Source organism: Gallus gallus, chromosome 2 (assembly GCF_016699485.2).
Source record: "Gallus gallus isolate bGalGal1 chromosome 2, bGalGal1.mat.broiler.GRCg7b, whole genome shotgun sequence".
Lineage (NCBI taxonomy): Eukaryota > Metazoa > Chordata > Aves > Galliformes > Phasianidae > Gallus > Gallus gallus.
The window spans coordinates 35,211,471-35,232,938 of NC_052533.1; the positions used below are offsets into that span (position 1 = coordinate 35,211,471).

Here is a 21,468-nt window from a genome sequence, read left to right on the forward strand (position 1 = left end):
CAGGTGAGATGTAGAGGTAGGACACTTCAATTCTCACCCTCTCAGGATAAGATGAGAAGTAGTCTCACAGATCTACCACAGAGTAGCTCAGCATGGTCCAGCCTTGGCAGGTTCAGGGACAAGATCCCACTTCAAGACCATGCTGAAGGTCAGAATTTCTTTTGGATTTCTGGATTCTGAACAGATGGCCTGTGTCCTGCTTTCCAGCTTCCTTCCTGCCCAACCCATATTACACCAAACTGTAGCTAGGTTACGCTCACTTTCTTTACTAAAAGATGGGAGCAGATCCATCTCTGCCACTGCATTCTTCTTCCACTCATTCTGTCTGTGAGCTATCAGAAGCACTGTGGCCTCTCTTCTTCCTTTCCTCAAATATGACAGCAAGTCTTTTTCTTCAGAACACGTGGTGAGGTATTTTGGTATGTGTTTAATTCTCAAGATCAGAGTATTATCCTGCATTTTGCAAGATCACCTGCTTTCTTTAAGCTAAGTACATACCTCTGATCAGGGTCTAGTCTTTACATGTTGCCTGCACACAGTCTTGGATCATGTGACAGTTTAGAAGTGAGAGTTGTATCATATATAACAATGAAGGAGAAGATGATTTTGGTGAAAGTATGATTAGTCTCTAACATTAACTCTATCTGTTGAATCCAGATTTGAGTAGTTAATTTTTTTGTCATATTGTGCTAGCTGCCCCTTTTGGCCAGTATTTTGTTTTGCTGAGAAGCTTAAAAATTTTAGAAATATTAATTGTTATACATTTGCTTTACAAGTTGATAAGATTCAGTCTTTCTCACTTTGTTGAAAACTTTGCCTAAATAAAAAACAAAAACAACACACATACACACACACAAAAACCAACCAACCAAACAAAAAAAACACTGTGTTTGTTCTCTTATTTATCTAATTTCTATATATATATTCTTTACAGCTTTGTCTGATGTTCAGAGACCTAAGCAACTTTACTGGATCAATAAGAAGCACTGATCCATTCAGGAAGCCTTTCCTGGACTTCTCCCTTGTGGCAGCTCCAGAGCTTTAACACTCCAGGTGGAGTGGATCTGGCTCCAGGTAGAGTCTGTCAGTATTTTCATCAGAGTATATATCTTTCATAAACATGAAAAAGGCAGGTTTAGAAGTACTCAAGAACTCTTAGAATCAGATTTCATTTTATCACGTTCTTTGCCTAAACCAATAAAACAAACTTCCCTTAAACTCCTGATAATACATTGGGAAACACTTTTATTTCTCTGTTGCAATGCTCTACAAGAAATTGTATTATTTTCTGCTTTTTAAATACTATATGTGTGCCATTTCCCTTGAAATATGTTAAAAAAAAAAAAAAGTAAAGATGTTTAAAATGACAGTGAAATTTCTGTTTCAGGTTATGTTAAATATTTTGTACAGTTCAAGTGTTCAAAAATGTTTGATTGGCTGAATATTTTTCTTTTTGTCAGATCATCCTGTGATCATTCCTGTCAGATCATTCCTGTGACTGGAAGCATTAGCATTCACTTAGCTTTAGTCACTGACTCTTTAATTTAAATCTCTACCTGGAAAAAATTGTTTTCAGCATAGAGTAACCCCTGGACTCTTCCCACAGTGCCCCTACATCTCTGACCTGCTAACAAAACTTTGCCAAATACACCCATTGCAATGGGTTTCCCAAATCATCCTTTCCTGTTCCTTTATTTATTCCAGACTGTCAGGACACTGAACTGAAGACTGGTAGAGCTTGTAATGATGTCAGCAACATATAGAGAGAGAGAAGAGGGGAGAGAGACATTCATCTTATATGGCTAAAACTTAAAAGGCATCTCTCCAGGTCTAAGAAAGTTATAAGATGCCCAAATCAGCTCATACTGAAAAATGCTTGCTTACTACTGCCAGTATCAACTGTGTCATGCTCTTTATGCACAAAAACACCTCTGGTATATTAAAAGAGAAGAGATCAGAAATGTATTATTGCTGGATGGATAAAATATTTAATGCTTATAGACAGATGAGCTATAGAGATAGTAATCTGATATGTATAAATTCACTGTACAATTTTATATTGGAGTAGCAACATAAATGACCCTATTAAATCCTTTTATTTTCCTAATCCAGTAAGTGTTTAATCTCATTGCAAGCATTGGAAATAATTATTCATTTATACACTTGTTTTTGCCACACTCCTTGATGTCAACAAGGACTGTGCCTTTGATTAATCAGTTAAAACAGCTGTTGGATAAAGTAGTGAAAGAGAATCAATAATGTGCTTTTCTAAGGAAGGAGACTATTGGTGGATTTTGTTTGTTCTCAGATGTTTTTTTTTCTGCAAAGAAAAATATAGATAGAGAAAACCTTTTGTAGAATAGGCTCTACTCTAGGTGAATAGTAAAAATCTTTGTGGTTCTTAAGCTTCCCCAGTCTGATACCCAACTTGCCTCTAAGTGATTGCATTCTTCAGCTGTGGATAGATGGAGGGACTCCACTCTTTTTCAGCTTGTTCCAATTTTGTTTCCCTCCCCAGTGTCTGTCATACTGAAATGAGCAAAGAGGGCAATGTAAAAGCCAGATACATTAGTTTTGCTGGTTGACAGCTTCCTTCCAAAAGAGGAAACTATTATAAACAATAGTGTAAGGAGAATCTTGTTCTTTTGAGCATCTACATGATCTTTAGCAGATAGACTGAGTCTGTCCTGGTTTCCAAGGACCTTTTGATAGTCAAATATCTCTAAATTTATTCAGCTCAATTCTCTTACACTTTTCCTCACTCCTACTCAAAAACACTTCTTGCCTCTCTATTGAAGTCATTCATGTACATGCTGGGATTTAAATTGTCACCTCAGCATTGTTGTAGGACATTGGGATGGAAGTGAGTGCCACACAGTTCATCTTTCAACAGCTTGAAGAGATGGAATCCAGAAGGCACCAAATCCAGACTGAGTGGTGAGTGTGATAGGACAGTCCAGCCAAGACTGGCAATGAGCTCCACAGTCTCTAAACTGGTATGGCATCTGGCATTATAATGTTGGAAGAGAAAGGTTGTGTTATCCAAGGAATCATGGAATCATAGGATGGCTTACCTTGGAAGGGACCTTAAAGATCAAGCTCCAACCCTCCTGCTACGTACAGGGGTGCCGCCCACCAGAACAAGCTGCCCAGGGCCCTGTCCAACCTGCCTTTGATCGTCTCCAAGTATGAGACATCCACAACTTCTCCTTGCAACTTGTTCCAATACCTCACCGCTATTTGCAAAAAGAACAACTTCCTAACATCTAACCTAAATTTCCCCTCTTTTATTTTAAAGCCATTGCCCCTTGTCCTGTCATTATCAAACTTTTTACAAAGTCAGTCCCCTTCCTACATATAAGCTCTCCTTGGGTACTTGAGGGCTGGAATAAGGTCTCCCCAGAGCCTTCTCTAAGCTAAACAAACCTAACTCCCTCAGCCTAGCTTCATAGGAGAGGTGCTCTAGCCTTGTACTCATCCTCATGGGCCTCCTCTGGATGCACTCCAACAACTCTACATCTTTCTTGAGCTGTGGAAGCCAGACCTGGACACAGTACTTCCAGTGGAGACTTACAAGGGCGGAGTATGGACAATACCCTCCCTCTCCCTGCTGACCACCTCTCTTTTGATCTAGCTGAGGATACAGTTGGCCTTCCAGGCCACAAACACACACTGCTGCCTCATACAGCTTTTCATCCACCAGAACCCCCAAGTCCTTCTTTTCAGGGCTGCTCTCAATTAGTTCTCCCAGTCTATACATGTATCTGGGATTGCCTCAACCCGAGTGCAACACCTTGCACTTGGCCTTGTTGAATGTTATTAGGTTCTTGTGAACTCACTTTTCAAACTTTTTCAGGTCCCTCTGGCTGGCATCCTTTTCTTCTACTGCGTCAGCTGCACCACTCAGCTTGATGTCATCAGCAGACTTGCTGAGAGTACACTCCATTGCATTATGTCATTGATAAAGATGTTGAAGAACACCAGTCCTAAGACAAACGCCTGGGGAAACCATTTGTGACTGGTGTCCACCTAGATTTAGAGCCACTGACCACAACACTGCCTGCAACCATCCAACCAACTATCTATCCACTTAATAGTCCAGCCTTCAAATCTATATGTCTCCAATTTAGAGATAAGGATGTGGTGTGGGACCACATCAAAAGCAACCGAGGCAAAGATCTTGTTGAGTGCCTCAGTCTTCTTCATATCTGTTCTCCCTTCTCCTCTATCAAAGGGTTCTCTGATGTCATGGGCCAACATATTAAAACAAGAGGCATTACTTTCAGAGCAACTCTCGTAGATGTAACTGTTTCTTGCTATATAGACATGTTATTCTTTATCAGAAGAAAAAGAGAAAAATATTATGCTTTTACTGAGACAGTCGTGGTCTGGAACATAATGCAAGTATTAAAGCATCAAGGCAAGAAAGGAAACATTTTAAAGGTTAAGGAATATCTCAGAGTGAATAAGCTTGAAGTTATTTTTAACACAGGTGTTTCTGTAATGGTGCCGTATCATAGGAGGAAACTTCACAGCTCTCCATGACACTCACACTATGTGTTACACCTTTGCAGAGTGTTGGCTTAGTAACTTTGGCTGTAACACAATAGGATGAGGAACACCTGCAAAATCTACTCCTGATGAAGATATTTCCCTCTTCACAATCTGTGCTTTGCACATAGGTATTCATTACTGTATTTGAGCTTAAAACCTTTCTTATAAAAGGGATAAACTAAATTTGAAACTGTGAGGGGCTCCCTGCCACTTCTCAAATAGCTCCACTGAAAATTTTAAGAATAGAAAATCAATATACTCATTGAAAATAACATGTTCAAAGATATGTTCATTAAGGCAAAATAGCTGCAGAACTTCCTACAGTGAATCAGTTCCATCATGTCTAACCAAGATGTATAAGGAAAGATTTAAACCTTATCTAATATCTAGAAATACTACTACCATCAATGGCCGCATTAGAAACCCTATTGACAGAAAGACACTCATAGCTGTCAAGCTCAATAATGACAGTAGAATATGGGTAATTATGAGAAAAGCTGATGAAAATTTCAATAAATGCAAGCAGAATTTAAGTAAAAATTAACAGAGTTCTTCTGACTTTGAGTAGGAAAGTGGTTCTTATGGATTCTATAGAGTATTCCACCACATTTAAATAGTGTTTCTAGAATGAATGCTGAGCAAAATGATAGATTGTCTTATTCCTCTGCCTTCTGCCCATTTTAATGCATCATGAGAAAAGGAAAAAGTCATGATTGTGACCCTTCCTAGAATTTATAATTTGTTGTAGATTTTCTTCCTATGAATCAGTAAAATGGCAATATGCATAATACAGGCTCCATCTCCAACAAAAGCTGATTGCACTGAAACCTGGAGAAATGCTTTGTTGAGTCGCACATGCTCTGTGTGCACAAGTATCTGCTGCCAGAATGCAACAGATACTGTTGTTGTCACAGAAGAATACTGAAGTGACATTGCAAACTGTTGAAAGATTTTGCTCAAACCTTAATATTTTGAAATGTTTGAAAAATGTCTTTGTTTACTCTGTAGCCATGAGTGATGTGTTTAGCCAGAATAAGCAAATATAGGACCAGTTTGGGTCCTATATAGGCAAATATAGGACCAGATGAAATAATGAGAAACTTGATCTTAGCTTGTCCAGAGTGAGTCCTCTCTCAGTGGTTTAATTGAGCATATTGGACTTTGTGTCAGGCAGTATTAAAATGGAAAATTGTAAATGTAGTTGATTAATTGATTAATCTACTGAATAACACTGACTCATATTAATAAGGTTAATATCCTGAGTGTGGCCTCAGAAAACCAAGTCTCTGTTTCCAGCTCTGACTTTCATCTACTGGATGACTTTGAATGTGCAGAATTGCCCAGTGTTTGGGGTTTTCGTATAAAAATGGCAGTAATATTTCCTCACCTTTGCAAAACTCCATGAAAATCAATAATCTGTAGCTGCAGAACAGTCTAAGGTTGGATCAGCAATAGTTATAGATTTTCACAAGTCTTAAAAGCTGCTTCTGGATGACAGTAGCAGGAAAGACCATGAATATACCAAGGAAAAATTGGTGTCACACTTTCCACATAATTGGTTTGCATCAGGCAGAACATCTGTGAAACACAAAGGTCAAGCAACTTATTTAAAAACACCCTATGTGAATCTAAGATTAGCCTTGACATTTTCAAAACCTCAGAAAATTAGGGGAAGGGCTACAGCCCTGAGGATTGTGGTCCCTTAGGCTGACTGGAGGAGAGATTATATTAAACATTTTGAGACCTGAATGATCCATTCTGTATTAAAGAGGATTTACAAGATCCTCAGAGTATGCTTGAAACATCTGACTGAGAGAGAGTCTGTGGACTTTCTGCGTTCTTGGTAGGGATTCTCAAGGGCACTATTAAAGAATCAACTGTGGTGATTGATGGAAAAATAAAGAAATTGAAGAAGAAATGAAGACAAACTATAATGTGGACTTTTTCCTGCAGTCCCATGATATCTTCAACATTAAGTGATTTTGGCAGATAATTTCTACTATGAAGCATGTGGATAGCCAGAAGGCTATTAAGAGAGAATGATACTATAATATAAGCATGGAGGATTCTTATAAAGTGTATCTTTCTCTCATTCAAAGTACATGATGAAAAATGATGTGTCCGGAGTGCTAACAAATTATAACAAAGTATGAACTCTCCCTATATATATATAATACTAAACCATCTTTATTATCATAAGCCACTATTCTACCCATACCCCCCTGCTATTTATTTCCTATTTATAAAAATAATTTCAACTATATCTTTTAGCTAATCATGGCTAGCTCCATATGCAGCCTGATAATATGCCTGGGGTGATAATATGTCTGGACAGTTAGACCAGTGTGTGGTAGATATAAAATGTTCAAATTGGAAAGCAGAATTCTGGTGGAGAATTCTGTGGTCACTTTGCATGGATGAAAATGATTTTATCATGTGCAGGATGATGAGGGATATGACTCCTCCTTTCTTCAAGGTGCAAATTAGGGATGAGTGACATAATGAATATATGCATACAGCTAGGAAATTTTTCTCTCCCATCCATGTGTATGGTTTATGGATTCTTATTATTAGTTGGTCTTTCCCTAATTCTACAAATTATTTGTGAATAGATTAATTAATTAATTAATTTAAATTAACAATTGTGTGTGATTCATTAAACCTTTCTGAAGAATGATTGTAAGCCTTTGGATTAGTGTTGGGCTGTTATCGGTCACTGCAGAGAAGTGGTATTAGTTCTATTTTCAGCCTGAACAATTGTGCAAGTATAATGTAAAACTTAGAGCTTCTATTTCTGTATTAAAAGGGGTTTGTGCACACAAAACAGCTTTTTATTTTGATACTACCATAGGTTTAATAAAAGGCTCTTCTTTCTGTTAACTGTGTTGACTTTCTACACATTGACTGTGATTATTATGAGAATGTATCATACTCAAAAGTGCGTTCATTTTCCACTTCTTCATTTTGCCCAGGAAAAGAATATAAGAGTAGTTTCTGCAGCTAGATGGCATTCAAAATGCCATTTTGTTCATGCTTATTTTAAACGTTGTTCTTCCTGGGCCAAATCGGCTAGACTTCAGTCTGTAAACAGCTCCTTTCAAGGTGTATCTGCTTGCATCTGTGCCAGTACTGGGCAGGAGGATTTTGTGGTACTAGCTTCAGTAATGTCAATACTGGTGCCAATATTTTTATCTGCAGTAATGCCAACACTTTGGCCTTGTATTTATAAAGCAAAAACCAAAACCCAAATCTTCCTCATGGCAGAGATGACATCAGAAACTCTGTAGGAATATTTTGAGTGCCTTTTACTGAGTTTATTGGTACAGTTTTTTATTCTGTCACCATTGTAGTACACATACTGAGGACATACATATATTACCATTAATGAACAAATACCTAATATGTGTATTTGGGACTCCTAGACCCTGCATAGTAAGTAAAGGCATGTGTAAGACCCTGTAATTGTGGGTAAACAGGGAATCTGTCTGAAGATGAGGGAATATTTCAGTTCTCCCTTTGTTTAAATCAACCTTGTCTGCTTTATTCTGTGTATCTTGCTTTTCTAGACAACTGCACACACAAGGAAAAGTACAAGTTTGAAGGCAAAAAGGAAAAAAAAAACACCTCTATTTGCTTTCACATAAGGAAGATGTTAAGTGCATGCATAGTTGAGATAGGTTCCTATCGTGACAGAATAAAACTGGCATTTCAGCTGGTGCCTTACCATGGCAATCTGCTTCAAAGAAACAACTGTCATTTTTGATAAGGATAGTGAGAATTACTGTCATCTGGAGAGATCGCTATGCCTCTGGGTTGTATAGTACATTATAACAGAAGGATTTATTCCTTAAAAGAGGAATAATCATTCCACTTCCAGTACAGCATTTTGTTGCTGTTTTAGTGAAGGTATAGTTTTTGCTTTACAAGGCTCTAATGTGGCACTTTAGCTAGCTGTTTTTCTATATAAATTTGTAATATGCTTTTTTTTTTTCTCCTTTCTTTTCCTGTTTTCTGTATTATTTTTTTTTTCTTGTCTACAGTAAAACAGAAAAAATAGTGAGCTAGTGGAATCCTGCATGTGGCAAGTGGATTTAGGGTGTGCGCTTGCATGCGTGCATGCGTGCATACGTGTGTGTGCGCACGCGCACATCTTACCTCAGCCAAGACCCAAGGCAGAACTTCACAGAAGCTGTGAGTTATTATGGAGAGTTTCTCTGTGGTTGAGCCAGTAAGAGATGGGTGCTAAACTTGTTTCCGCTTGAAGTTGCTCTTTGCATACTTGTTAAGGCAGAATGTTCTACCTTTTCACCTCTGCAGTACTGGGTGTGAAACATGAGCCTCTAGGTGTTTCCTGGCTGGCAAGAATTCAGTGGTAATAAAATTACTAGTAGAATAAATGTTTCAGAGGCAGTTATCCTCTCTCACCTGTTTGTAATTTTTTATTAATTATTACAAATATGTTTAAGTACACTACCTGATTTTAATCTGCTGTATTCCCAGGATTTACATATAAAGGTATTTTTCCCACAGAATAATGAATAATCACTTATGTCAGGGTGTGGTGTTAAAATACTGAAGGTTCGTGATACACCTACTAGCAATCGTTCATTTTGTAAAAGGCTGGATTCTGTAAGGAATTTGCTTTTTATGGCCCTGATCCAAAATTCTGTTGAAATCAGACTACTATTGAGTTTAAAAAGCTACAGATCTGGTCCCAAATGTTCTTTTATGGGAGGTGTTTGTGGTGCCATTGTTAACAGTACATGCAGCATTGGGCGTGTGAACTGTATACGTAAAAAAATTATTTTTCCCAAAGCCCTTGCTCACTTTCATGCGTTCTTTACTCAAGCAAATAGCAGGTGGCTAGCATGAATAGTGGGGTTAATGAGACTACTTAAGTGAGCAACCCTTTATCAGAGCAAGAATGAAAAAAACCACAAACCAGTCCTCAATATTAGAGAATTTAGGACTTGTCAGATAGCACTGCGAGCTATAAAGAATTAATACTACTTTATACTGAAAGAAAACCAGACTGGGATAGTGGTGGCAGAGGGGAGGAGGGGTTGTTGTTTCAAGAGCAGCAGAGCTAATGAGATCTAATGCTTTTGTTTCTTAATCCCTGAGCTGAATTAATCTCTCTCCCTTCCCATGTGACATCACTCCTTAGATTCAGGAGAGCCCCAGGGCAAGGTGCATGCTACTTGGCCAGCCAAGTAGAGAAGTAAGCTGAATGGTACTTTCTGTTAGTCGAGACAGTAACCTTGTTTCTGTTCTCCTTTCACTTTTAAGTCTCATTAGTTATAGAGGAACATGTCTGTCTTCAGTATTACAGGTTAGATTGAGATAGGACTATTTGTTCTGAAATTATCTGGGAGAAGAGAAGGAAAAATAATCCTGGACTCCACTTGGAAAGAGGAAATATTATCTTGCAGTTCTCCATCAGATCCCAAATCAATGTGTTCCTCATGAGTTTTTCTACACTTTCAGAATAATTTACCTTAAGAATAGAAAGCCTTAGTAAGATAATAAACTAAGAATAATTGTATTAGGAAGTGGTTCATACAGATTATTTTAGTGATATCTCATTATGTCAATTAGCATGTTACTTTGGCTACTGTCAATCTGAGAGGATGAAAATGGAATACTTTGTGTAGTTTTATGGCTTGTTCTTCATTTTACTTTCACCCTTCCATTTTTACATTACAGACTTGACAAAAAAACCCACAAACAACAGAAATACCAAAGTACTGTAAGAGATATTTTACATTAGATATATGGTTTTGGTGAAGGAAAGATTTTGCAACTAACCAAAGTCTCAACAAACTTTGAAAAGATTGATCCAGTGTTTGATTATTATTTACACAGCTAGAAGAGATTAGTGCCTGTTCTAATGTAGTCCTTGTAGTATTATTCACTGGTGGAGAGAATTTCTCTGTATGTCATTCTATTGACGTTTTGAATTTTGAATGTTGGTGGATTTCAAACTGCAGCTACACAGCTGGGCACTTGTGTTATATGGGCAAGTGTCAGGAAGGATTTCACATCATAATAGCAACCCAAGAAACACCTATCACTCTTGTCTAGGAGACAAGATTTATAAATATTAGCAGTTGGTGTTTGAAAGATAAGGAACTCACAAAGACTTAGCAACAAAGAAATCCAACAGAAGAATCTTCTCCTCACTTTCAAACTCAAAAAATGATTTCTCTGAAGCAAAAGTGACATCAAATGCTTTTTTTTTAGATAAAAGATGCTACAAATAAGAAAGATCCTCCAGGAGAGACTTTAAAGTGTCTTTCAAAATTAGCAAGCACAAAAAGCCCATAGGTCAAGAATCAAGTCCTCTCCTGTAATCCGTATTCACTCAGCATTTCAAACTTGGGTTCCTGGAACTGACCTTTGAAAAGTCATTTCTTCACAATATGTGTGTTATACCATTGACACTATTCATCCCCCTCTAAACACCCGGAATCAGCCGAAGTTCAAAGGAATCAAACAATGAACTGACCCCTTGAGGAAAAAAAAGTAACAGAGGAGTCAGGGCCAGACTGAGTGCTGGAAAATGGGCAGTGATATACGAGGCAAACAGTATTGTGTGGTCAGTGATCTTGGCAATTTTAATGTTGAAAATAAATTGTATTATAGAAATTAAATTAATAGAGTGTGTATTATAGATATAAATGTAAACATTCTCTTGCTAATTTGTCTTGCAGATTTATAGAAATTAAGTGATATAGGAATTAGAAGAAATTTCATCCATAACAGTGCTGCCCTCCAATTTTGTGCTTGAAATAAACAGTAAAAATAACTTGTAAAAAATACTGACTTTCAGAAGAGAACACATAGCAAGGATGATTTCTGAATTTTATTTCTTGCATCTTTGCAATGTGAATTAGTATTTCTTCTTACTGATACTTTTCTGATGCACAACAATAGAAGTCTCAAGTGATATGAGCCGGTGAAGACCTATCACAGTTCTCTGAAAATCTCACAGGCTTTCTAGTTTCAGTTAACAACGATGACAGCTCTGATCTTCCCTACAATGCTATACTTAAATGTTTGGTAGCTGCTAACGTGAAATTGATGAAATGCTAATCATTGAAATTGTCATACATACAGGGCTTGAAAGTTTTGGGTCAGGATGAATAAAGATGGCAAGGGAGTTGTGATAAACTCTAAAAACAAAGAAAAATTGTCATGGGTGCAATTTTATTTTCTTTGCAACTGAAAACTTGTAGAAATCAAATTCGTAAGCATACAAAGACCTGAAGGGCAGAAATTAGGCTTTACTTCAAGGCTATTAAGATGCTGAAGATAGATAATCCTGAGCTCCTTGCAGGACATTGAGTCTTCAGAAGAAGGGCAATCAGTCAAAAGCAGAGCAATGTGTTGTTTGTGTGGCTCTTCAAACAGGCATAAAAATTACGATTTAACTTATGGACTTTTGAGATACAGTAACTTGACAGGTTTCAGGAATCTCACTCTACTACCATTGCAGCCATTATTTGTACTGTATTTAGAAGATGTTTATGACACCTTTGGACTTGTGGACTTGTGAACTTATGGAGCTAGACAAAAGGATCCCATTTTAAATTAGATCCCATTTATGCCCAACCACCACAGTGGGGATAACCTGCTAATGTAAAAATAGCAGGTATCTCCTGCATTCGCTACCCTCCACTTTCCTACAGAAGGACTTCATTGAGGATAACAGTGGTGTGTTAGGATGGTGGATAATGCAACTTACGGTATTCTATGCAGGTTAGAGTTCTGATGTATTTCCACTCTACTGGCAGAGACTTTGGTAAGCATCTGTGCAAAGAGCCAGATAAAAACAGCTGGTTGGCTGCTCTCCATCTTGTCTGATGTGGGGTAGGTGGATCCAAAGACAGGAGGCTTATCTGTTCTTACAGTCATACTCATAAAAAGCAGACCTGGAGCTGCAAAATAGAATGTAACTTGAAATATTAAAATAAGTGCTGTCTGCCAGATATGTCTTTCCCTAGTTATACACTTGATGTCCTTTACAAGAACACCTACAGACCCAGCCCGTGAATAAAAAAAGTCCTGTTAGGCTTTCACAAATATCTTATGCTTAGTAATATATCTCAATAAGGGTTTAAAGGAGTTTTTTTTTTTTTTTTTTTTTTTTCAGTGGTGTAAATGGCATTTTGGTGCCTATACACCCCACTGAGTAATGTATCTGGATGTCAAAGTAGTAAATGTGTCAAAACAGGTAAAGTTGAACAGACATCAATAACTTTTATGGACATCAGGTATCTTCAGATACAGACTCTGCATTACTGTAACCCCACGAAGTGTGAGTTAGGTGATTTCACTCAAATTGATCTGTGAAAAATAATAAGGAATCTATATAGTAAAAGAAAATAACCAGAACTAAAATTTTGGATACAGATTTACGTACAGATTGAAGCTGCCACATTCAGTGAAGTTGCTGAAGATTCATTTGGGTGTAAGTGGAATCAGAGTCTGTCTCTAAGAGTGACTTAACAGTGACTCAACATGCTGAATTGTTGCTCCAAATAGTAGCTATCAAAGGCATCTTGCCTTTGCGTAAATGACTAATATAATTAGCTTATAACATCACCATAGGCATTGGCAAAAGTAATCATCATTACTATCCATTGTGTTCACAACATCTGAACCATTCATTTGGAAGCCTGTGAAACAGAAAGTTCTATCCATCTCAGGAGAACTTTATTTTCACCCTCACACATTTTCTGCAGAGGCCTGTTTTCCATGCCTCCCCATCCTCCTGCTCATTCTTAAACTGCTTATAAAACGTAATTAGCATTGTTCCTTCTTTCTTCATCTTCTTTTTTAAAGGACCAAGGCAGAGATGGGAAAAAAAATGTGTTTTTACAATTAAAAAAAAAAAAAATCTTTGTACACAAAACCTTGTCTTGCTTGGTTAGCTCAATTAAACACATGCAGAAATAGGCTCACAAAGTAAGTCCTATTTTGCAGTTAGTTTCATTCATACAATTCTGAAGTTATATGTGTGTAACCAAGTGCACAATTTAGTCCATTGTATGCTTAGAAAGAAGAAGAAATACAGAGAGAATTTAATGTTTCACTTTTCTAACAAAGCGGGTGTTATTCCACAACCATGAAAATAAGAACACGACTTGAATTGGTTATCAGCACTGTGATACTAAGATAACTAATCTGACATCAAATGATTCTCTCTCTCACACACACACAAAAATAAATAAATAAAATAAAAAAAATAGTATAATGGCAGCACTATTATTTTGCTATGCAATACTCTTTTTATATGAGTACATGTTTGTGGAATTACAATTAAAATCTGTCTTTATTTGATAATATACTCTTTTCTTTAGTTAAGGAAGTCTTGCTGTCAAAATTTGCCTCTTTTTTGAACAGGCTCAAATGTGATGTTTAGACAAAGAGGCTCCTGTTCCTAGGCCACTAAAAAGTGAAAGTCACATCTGATCTAAGACCAAATCGCTCAGCATCTTGAAGGATTAGGCATAGTCACATTGTCTTGTTTCTGGTTTCAGTAACATGCAGTGAAATAACTCCAGTAATAACTGAAAAAAAGTGTTTCTTCAAATATACATGTTGGAATTCAGGTCTGCCAACTCTACCAGGGTTGACAGTAGAACTACTGTCACTGACTTTCTGTGGTTATCTTCTACCTACTACCTTGGGTGGTGATCTTTCACTCTGCTTGTGTTCAGTTCAGGTTGTGGGCAGTACAGAAAACTATCTACTGTCTTTGCATAGATCACACAAGGTAGATCTGATTGGACAATTTAATTGAGTAGTTTATAGGTCAGTCTTTGTGTGTGGGTGTGTTTGGGATATTGTTGGGGTAGTTATTAATGCTCAGTGTTGTCTGATATATTCTGTGTTAGACTTCCTGCAAGCATGTAGGTAAACTGCACATGTGAATTTGGTCCTAGTTGTCTTCTCTCAGACCTGCTTTTCCAGATTTGTGAAGTCCTATCTGCTCTGAACTGTATTTCCAACAGCAGGTCTGGCTCCCTTCCCTTCTATTTCACCCTTTTTTGTGCCTTCCAGGAAAGGAAGATTTGATGGATTTCTATGACACAAGAAACTCCTCTCAGATTTGCCCCTTTCCCTAGTATTGATTAATTACCCACAGTAAACTCTTCAGAGTAAACTCTGCATGTATCTTCCTGTCTTTCAGTAGACTCATCAGTTAGAAAGTAAGCTTTATTTGTTTGAGGTCAGGAGATGTCCTTCTTTACATTATTTATAGTACATGTGTTTTGATTAGACAAACAACCACTGAGGTGATGCTTCTTTTATTAATAATGCAAACCGTACAAACTTGTTGTTTTGTTTATAATCTGATATATTTTTTTAAAAGTCAAATAAAAAAAAGACAAAAAAACAGTTTTGAAAAGTTTCTGAAAGTTCAGAATAATAAGTAAATGGTAGATATCAAATGGAAAGTTCAGGTCTACAGAGTCATCAAGAAACTTCCACTCCCCTCTTCCCTTAAGCCCGTATGCTCAAAAGCCTACACAGTAAGTACTTGGTGCTCCTATAACACAAATACTTAAAATAAAGACTTTGCTTCTAGATTTACACAAAAATGTTCACAATCCACAATTTGAGTAATTCTGAAAATAACTCAACAGTCTTTAGAAACCCTACAAAACCTGTTTGTTTGTTTGTTTGTTTGTTTGTTTGTTTTTTTCATATATGCATATATCCAATAGAAGCTTTTGGATGCAGAACTTCCTATACGCTTGTTTTGGCTTTCTATCCACATTTCCATTAATTCATGATCACTATTTTAAAATATTGTTTTATTCTTCATCATGCAGCCAAGCTCATATCTATGATCTGATAGTGATCAGCCAGCAGAACCAAGACTAAAGTATTCCACCAGTTTCAGCCTTGCTTGGTGCTGAGAACTGTTGCATCTGTTTTCTTGACTAGCGCATCCTTCTGACAAACAATTGAATTTAAAGCAACCTGAGATAATGTTATGGAGATACTGGCATGGCTCTCAGTTGAAGTCAGGAAGTGGCAGTTGAGAAGGATAAACACAGAAGAGGTACATTTTTAATCTTGTTATTCTTTTGCTGAATTTTTGAATGCAGAATTTGATCCTACATGTAAAATAGACTGTGCAAGTGCAACATGGTAGCATTTTTAAAAAAGTGGCCACCAAGAAGCAAATTAAGGTAGAGGAAAACTGTTTGGAAGTGTTTGGTAATGCTTCTCAGCAGGCAGGGCATGCACAGTTTCTATATACAGTAGCCTAGCATTTCCAAAGGGCAGAGAGAGATGAAGGATAAAGGATAATCTTTTGTAGCTTCAAGGCATGTGAGCTTTATGGATGCTCATTTGCAGTTGGGGTGCCCAAGCAATGCTATCTTTCAGTCAGTTTTTGCTTTACTGAGAGTTTTCTTTAAAGTGTCATGACAGAAAATTGACAAGGTTAGGAACATACCTATTATGTGCTTCTTTTAAAAGAAATAAATTAAAATGTCATTTCATATCAAGATTTTTGCAACACTGTTTATGACTTTGTCAAATAATGCAGTGATTTGAAACATGCCCAAAACATGTTTAAGAGCTGCACTGCTATAGATTAGTGCATTTGTAACATATTTTATTTGGATTTATCTCTGCTCATATGGAATGATGTATTTTTCCCCAAGAACAATACAGATAAAGGCTGAAGATTACAGTTTGTGTTAGAGTGGGTAAGAGCAGATAAGGGTATTTCTCTTTGTGGAAGATGAAACAACTAGAAGAAGAGCTGAAGAACAACAAAGACGCTCTTTCACAGCAGGGGATATATTTGATGACCTACAGTAAATATTATAAATGCCTGAAAGTGCTTTTATATACAAGTACTGCTTTGTAGTAGGCACTTTGTAGTATGTATTTGCTATTCTCTTCCAACACAAATAAATACCAGGCTAGAAGAGAGTTATATAAGTGCAAGATTAGGAAGATGATGAAAATGTAGCACTGTCATTAGTTACCATCAAAGGAAGCAGACACCATTTGTATTGCAAGGGGCCACAAACTCCTCATTGATTTATTTGTTACACTTATGTCTAGGAATAACATAAAGATTGTAATAGGTAGGTTGACTTGAGTGGAAAATTTTAATTACTGGGTATATGTTACTGTGGAAAAGAAAGCCACACAGCAATGCTGTATTTTACAGCCCTCCCATTTAAAACACAAATAGGAGCTCAAAAGTAAACCATGAAGTATGGAATGAGCTTCCACATCTGGGGTCATACAGAAAGTTAAGATTAGAACTGATAATTAAGGATTCTATCATTAGTTTTGAAGTCTATTGACCATTTCTAGGGACCAGCTTGAAGAAATTTAAACTTTGGCCTGAACAAGAAGTAAAACCAATGGTATCATTTTGAAGCTCTTAGAGTGCATCCAAGCATCTTCCTCTGTGATGTAGGATAGGTTTACAGATGAAAAAGAGCTTCTTAGTAGCTACATCTTCAGGACACCCTATGTCTCAGCTCTGTGACAAAACAAGCTTACCCCTGAATTCACCACAGAGATACTGTTCACTGGTGAGATACTTCAAGCAATCTAGAAAAAGGGAGTAGGGCAAGGTATGTAAACATCAAAGGGGATGTTGATTTATCACATTCAAGGAGCTCTTCCTTTCAACCAGTATACCTTGAACCTGCATAAGGAACTACAGAACTGTACGGATCAGAGCCTTAATAAAAAGTCACAAAGTGCTCAAAGATGGGATACTATATTTTTAAGATTCCCAGTTGTAGCAGGAAACTCATTATCAGGGCTTCAATCTGGTAGTTCTAGATAGATGTTGAAATCCTGGCAAATGAGCATGACAGGGATTTGAGTCATTTCTATTGGCATGTTTATTTTTATATGAATCACCTATGACCTTTTTTCCTGCTTCTCAGACAGTGGTGCTGTGCTCATCATATCCAGATGTGCTTCAAGTGATAGGGAACATTGTGTTCCCCGAATCTCAGTGCCTTCTCCCCTTGAATCCTGGGAGGAAGTCAGAGCTGAGCTTTCTTTCTATCCCTTAGGACAAGTAGTGAGAACATGACAGGGTGAAAGCGGGAGGAGGTGGGAATAAGTGCCCAGTGCTTGGAGACTTTACAGTTGTGGTTCCTCTCCCCAAAAGTCAGCAACAACCCATTCTGCCCCTCTGTCTTCTGAGGCAGTGGCAGTATGTTACATGTTGCTTTTATATTTCTCTCCCCAGAACAGGAGGTGAATCATCCCCCTGACAGCCTTTATTGATTATAGCGCTGTGAACAAATACAGCTGTGAACAAATGGGGAAGCAGCCAAGGGAACTCTTCTCAGGTAGGGGAATCAGAACCAAAAGCTCAGTAGGAGTTTTGGATGCCTCCATGGGACTCGTTGCTCCAGCAAGCATGTCACTCTGGTGAAGGAACTTCAAAGAAGTCTAGAAGTAATTGCCCATGAACATAACAGAGGTGCCACAAATTAATCTGCTGCTTAATTTTGTCTTCTGAAATTAGCATCAGAGTGCAGAACATAATGTAGTATTAGACCAGTATGAAAGATATTTAAAAATTTAGTAAATCTTAATTATAGATTTAACTCTCTCTTTTTCTCTCTTTTTCAAATGATTGGCTTGAAGTATAAGAATAAATGTGACTTTTACTGGTAGTCTGAAAAAGCTTGCAGTTTGTTTTCTAAATTTTAATGAGATCTAAATGGGCAACAACCAAAAAATTTCATTTTAACAGTTTTTAATTTCTGCTTTAAAAGTTGCATTTCTTATTGAACTTGATCTGATCAATGTACGCAGCGTTTTTTGTCAGACTTAAAAAACAATATTTCATTTAAAATTGCCAAGATTTTCACACAAATAACTTGGAAAAAAAAAATGTATCTGGCCTTTCCTCAGATTCAGGAAAGTTTTTCTCCATTTTCTCACTTCTCTTTTTCTTCTTTTATTCCTGTTCTTTTGATGCATTCTGACTCCAGCGCTCCATGTAAAGGCTCAGAGCATCTCAGAGAGCTGGAAGCAAACTGGGTCTGCTGCAGCACAGCACAGTGCACAGCCCTGCGACTGTTTCCTTCTCTACCCACCCGTTGTACACCACAGGCTCATGGCCTTCTCCTGAAAAGCACTGAGACCCTGCCAGCTCCAGTCTGGGAGATGGGTCTGCTTAGTACCTCTGAATACTAACTAGGTTGTTTTTACCCAACAGTAATATGTGACAAATTAAACAATATAAATTTTATCTTGATCTTAATTAAGGCAACAGCAATATTCCCATTAACTTCAGTGGGACCAGGATTCTATCAAATATTATTTAAACATTTATAATAGCATTAGATAATGGGTTTAGAATAATTAAGAGTCTATTGAAGAAATTTAGCTTGATGGTGGAAAGGCAAATTATGTCAAATGAACGGGAACTGTCGTTTGTGGAGGCCTATTGAGATTGTCTTGTTTATTGAGAGAAGGAAACGAAGCTCATAGGAATATTTCAGGGGCAGAGTCTGGAGGTCTTTCTGGGACGTAGAAGAAGGAGTGGGAATATTAAACAGATGCGTGAGGTGGGAACAGTGTTTTTCACCAGCACACAAACTCAGCAGTCAGGAGTATCCAAAAATTAAATTTCAATTGGTGAAATGAGGTATTAGATTCAGTGTAGGCTGTTTCAATTAGGCCTGTGCAGATACACAGAATTAATGGGTCAAATAAGTAATTAATGGTGTTAATATATCAATCACTTTTCTAATAAAAGATTCTGAAATGAGTCAAGGGAAAAATCTAATAATTAATTTGAAAACTGCTATGATGCTTCAATTGATTTGGGACTGGAAAAAAAAAAGGTAATAATTAGTAAGAATCAAAAAACAGTATCAGTTTTTGTTCTCCAAATGGAGAAGAAAATTAAACAGAGATGTGATTGAAAAATCATTTTTTATCCTTGTAGGGCAAATGGACATGTCAACTAGACGACTATTCTTTATTATACAAATCTACACTTGCTCCATCCTTTTTTTACATTTATTCATGTGCACAATCCTTCAGTTCTTATTTCTGTGGAAAGTTGTGCTAGCTCTGTAAGGAAGCAAGTGACTTTTCCAGATTTGTTCATTAATCCAGAACTTTAACATTGTAAGCAACACCTTTCTCAGTGTACTGCTATATAACAGTGTGATGCTGAAATAATAAATGTCATCCACTTTTTTTTTTCTTTCTTTCTTTTTTTTTTTTTTAAACAAAGCATGTGTATTTCAACACAAAATGAAGATATAAATCAAATTTTTCTGCTAGACTGCTTACTGGACAGTAAATGAAAAAGAAGGGGCCTTGCATGAAAGAGTCTATTACTCATAAACATAGCTTGAGTGGTTCTTTAATTTTTGATGGAAATTGTTGAAATTTGTGTGTTCATTTTTCAAATAAAATGCACTTAAGGAATACATTGGTGGAGACGCAAGAAATGTAAATTTGTAAGGTACAAATTACAGTATTTTCATTTAGAAACCCTTTGATGGACTGCAGTGCTTTTGGACTTCACTTGATCATCCTCTGCCTTATTGTACAAAGGTGCAGTGCCTTTGTCATGAAATACAGTTCACCACCATCATTTAACCTTCTTGTTCCTGCCTTTTCCCTCTCACAGTCAATATGCAGATCAGCAAACTAGTAAGAAACAGTCAAAACCCTTTTCAATAAAAATCAAGATTCAGTCACCTCTTCCTTCCAAAAAGTTGTTATTTTTATATAAAAATAGGGGCAAATAAAAGTACCCCAAAACAATTAACATAACTTGGCTTGCTTCAGCTGATATCATAAAGACATTAATGAAAGGAAATTGTTGAAAATACTTAGGGTAAAAGTAAATTTAAATCAAATATGAGCAAAATAAATGTTTTTTAAATATGATTCTTAGATCGAATGGGACTAACTCCATTACAAAGGCAGTTCCAAAAGTAATGCCTCTATATTGTTATGTTGACCCGTGACATCAGAGACAGATGTTGGTGGTACGGCAATAGAGGTTGAACCATCCTGCCAATATTCTGTAACATTTTGTTGCTATGCAACAGATGGCAGCAGAGGGGCAATATGACAAAAAAGCATCTGACCTGGGAGTGCATATGAAGAAAAAGTGCGTCACTGGACTGGAAAAAGATGGCACCTACTGATATTCATCAACGCTTATTGAACATTTCTGGAGACCAACAGTGGATGTGAGGACAGTGGGATGGTGAGTGGTACGTTTCAGCAGTGGCAACAGGAACATGAAAGACAAGCCACGGTCTGAATAGCCATGCACAGCTGTCACACCATGAAATGACGAATATTACCATCAGCTCATCCATGTAAATTGGTGGATTATGACGAGGGAACTGTTTACTGTGCTGAATATCCTCTTCAATGCGTTGGAAACAATGGTGGTGACGTTGAAATATAGGAAAGTTTGTGCCAGGTGAGTCTTCACAAATGCTCACAAAGGAACAGAAAGAACAACATAAACAAGTTTGTCAGGAACTATTGAGTCAATACGAAACTGAAAGTGATTGTTACCTTGATTACATCATTAGTGGTGATGAGTTGTGGTGTCACTACTAAGAGCCAGAGTCAAAACAGCAGTCCATGGAGTGGCAAAATATGCATTTCCCATTGAACAAAAAATTCAAGATGCAACCCTCAGCAAGTAAAATCTCTCATTCGGGATAGGAAAGGGATGATTCTTATTGACTTCCTGGTACTCAAACAAACCATCAGTTCTGACCTCTACATTTCAATGATAACTAAGCTGAAGGCTCAAAATTTCAGAGTCAATGGTGATGATTATGTTGAAAAATAGTGTTCTGTAGCTGAGAATGTGCTCTATAAGGTGTCATCTGGAAATGTGAGATGTAGACA

General features: G+C 37.2%; 1 long non-coding RNA gene across 1 annotated transcript in view; it reads left to right on the forward strand.

Annotated features, from left to right (window-relative positions):
- The window catches only part of LOC121109639, a 34,427-nt gene extending 13,178 nt beyond the window's left edge, over positions 1 to 21,249 (forward strand). Inside the window, exon 3 of the long non-coding RNA XR_006937169.1 lies at positions 935 to 21,249. This is a non-coding gene — a long non-coding RNA (uncharacterized LOC121109639). The remainder of the gene's footprint in view (positions 1 to 934) is intronic.
- Positions 21,250 to 21,468: the final 219 nt, after the last annotated feature.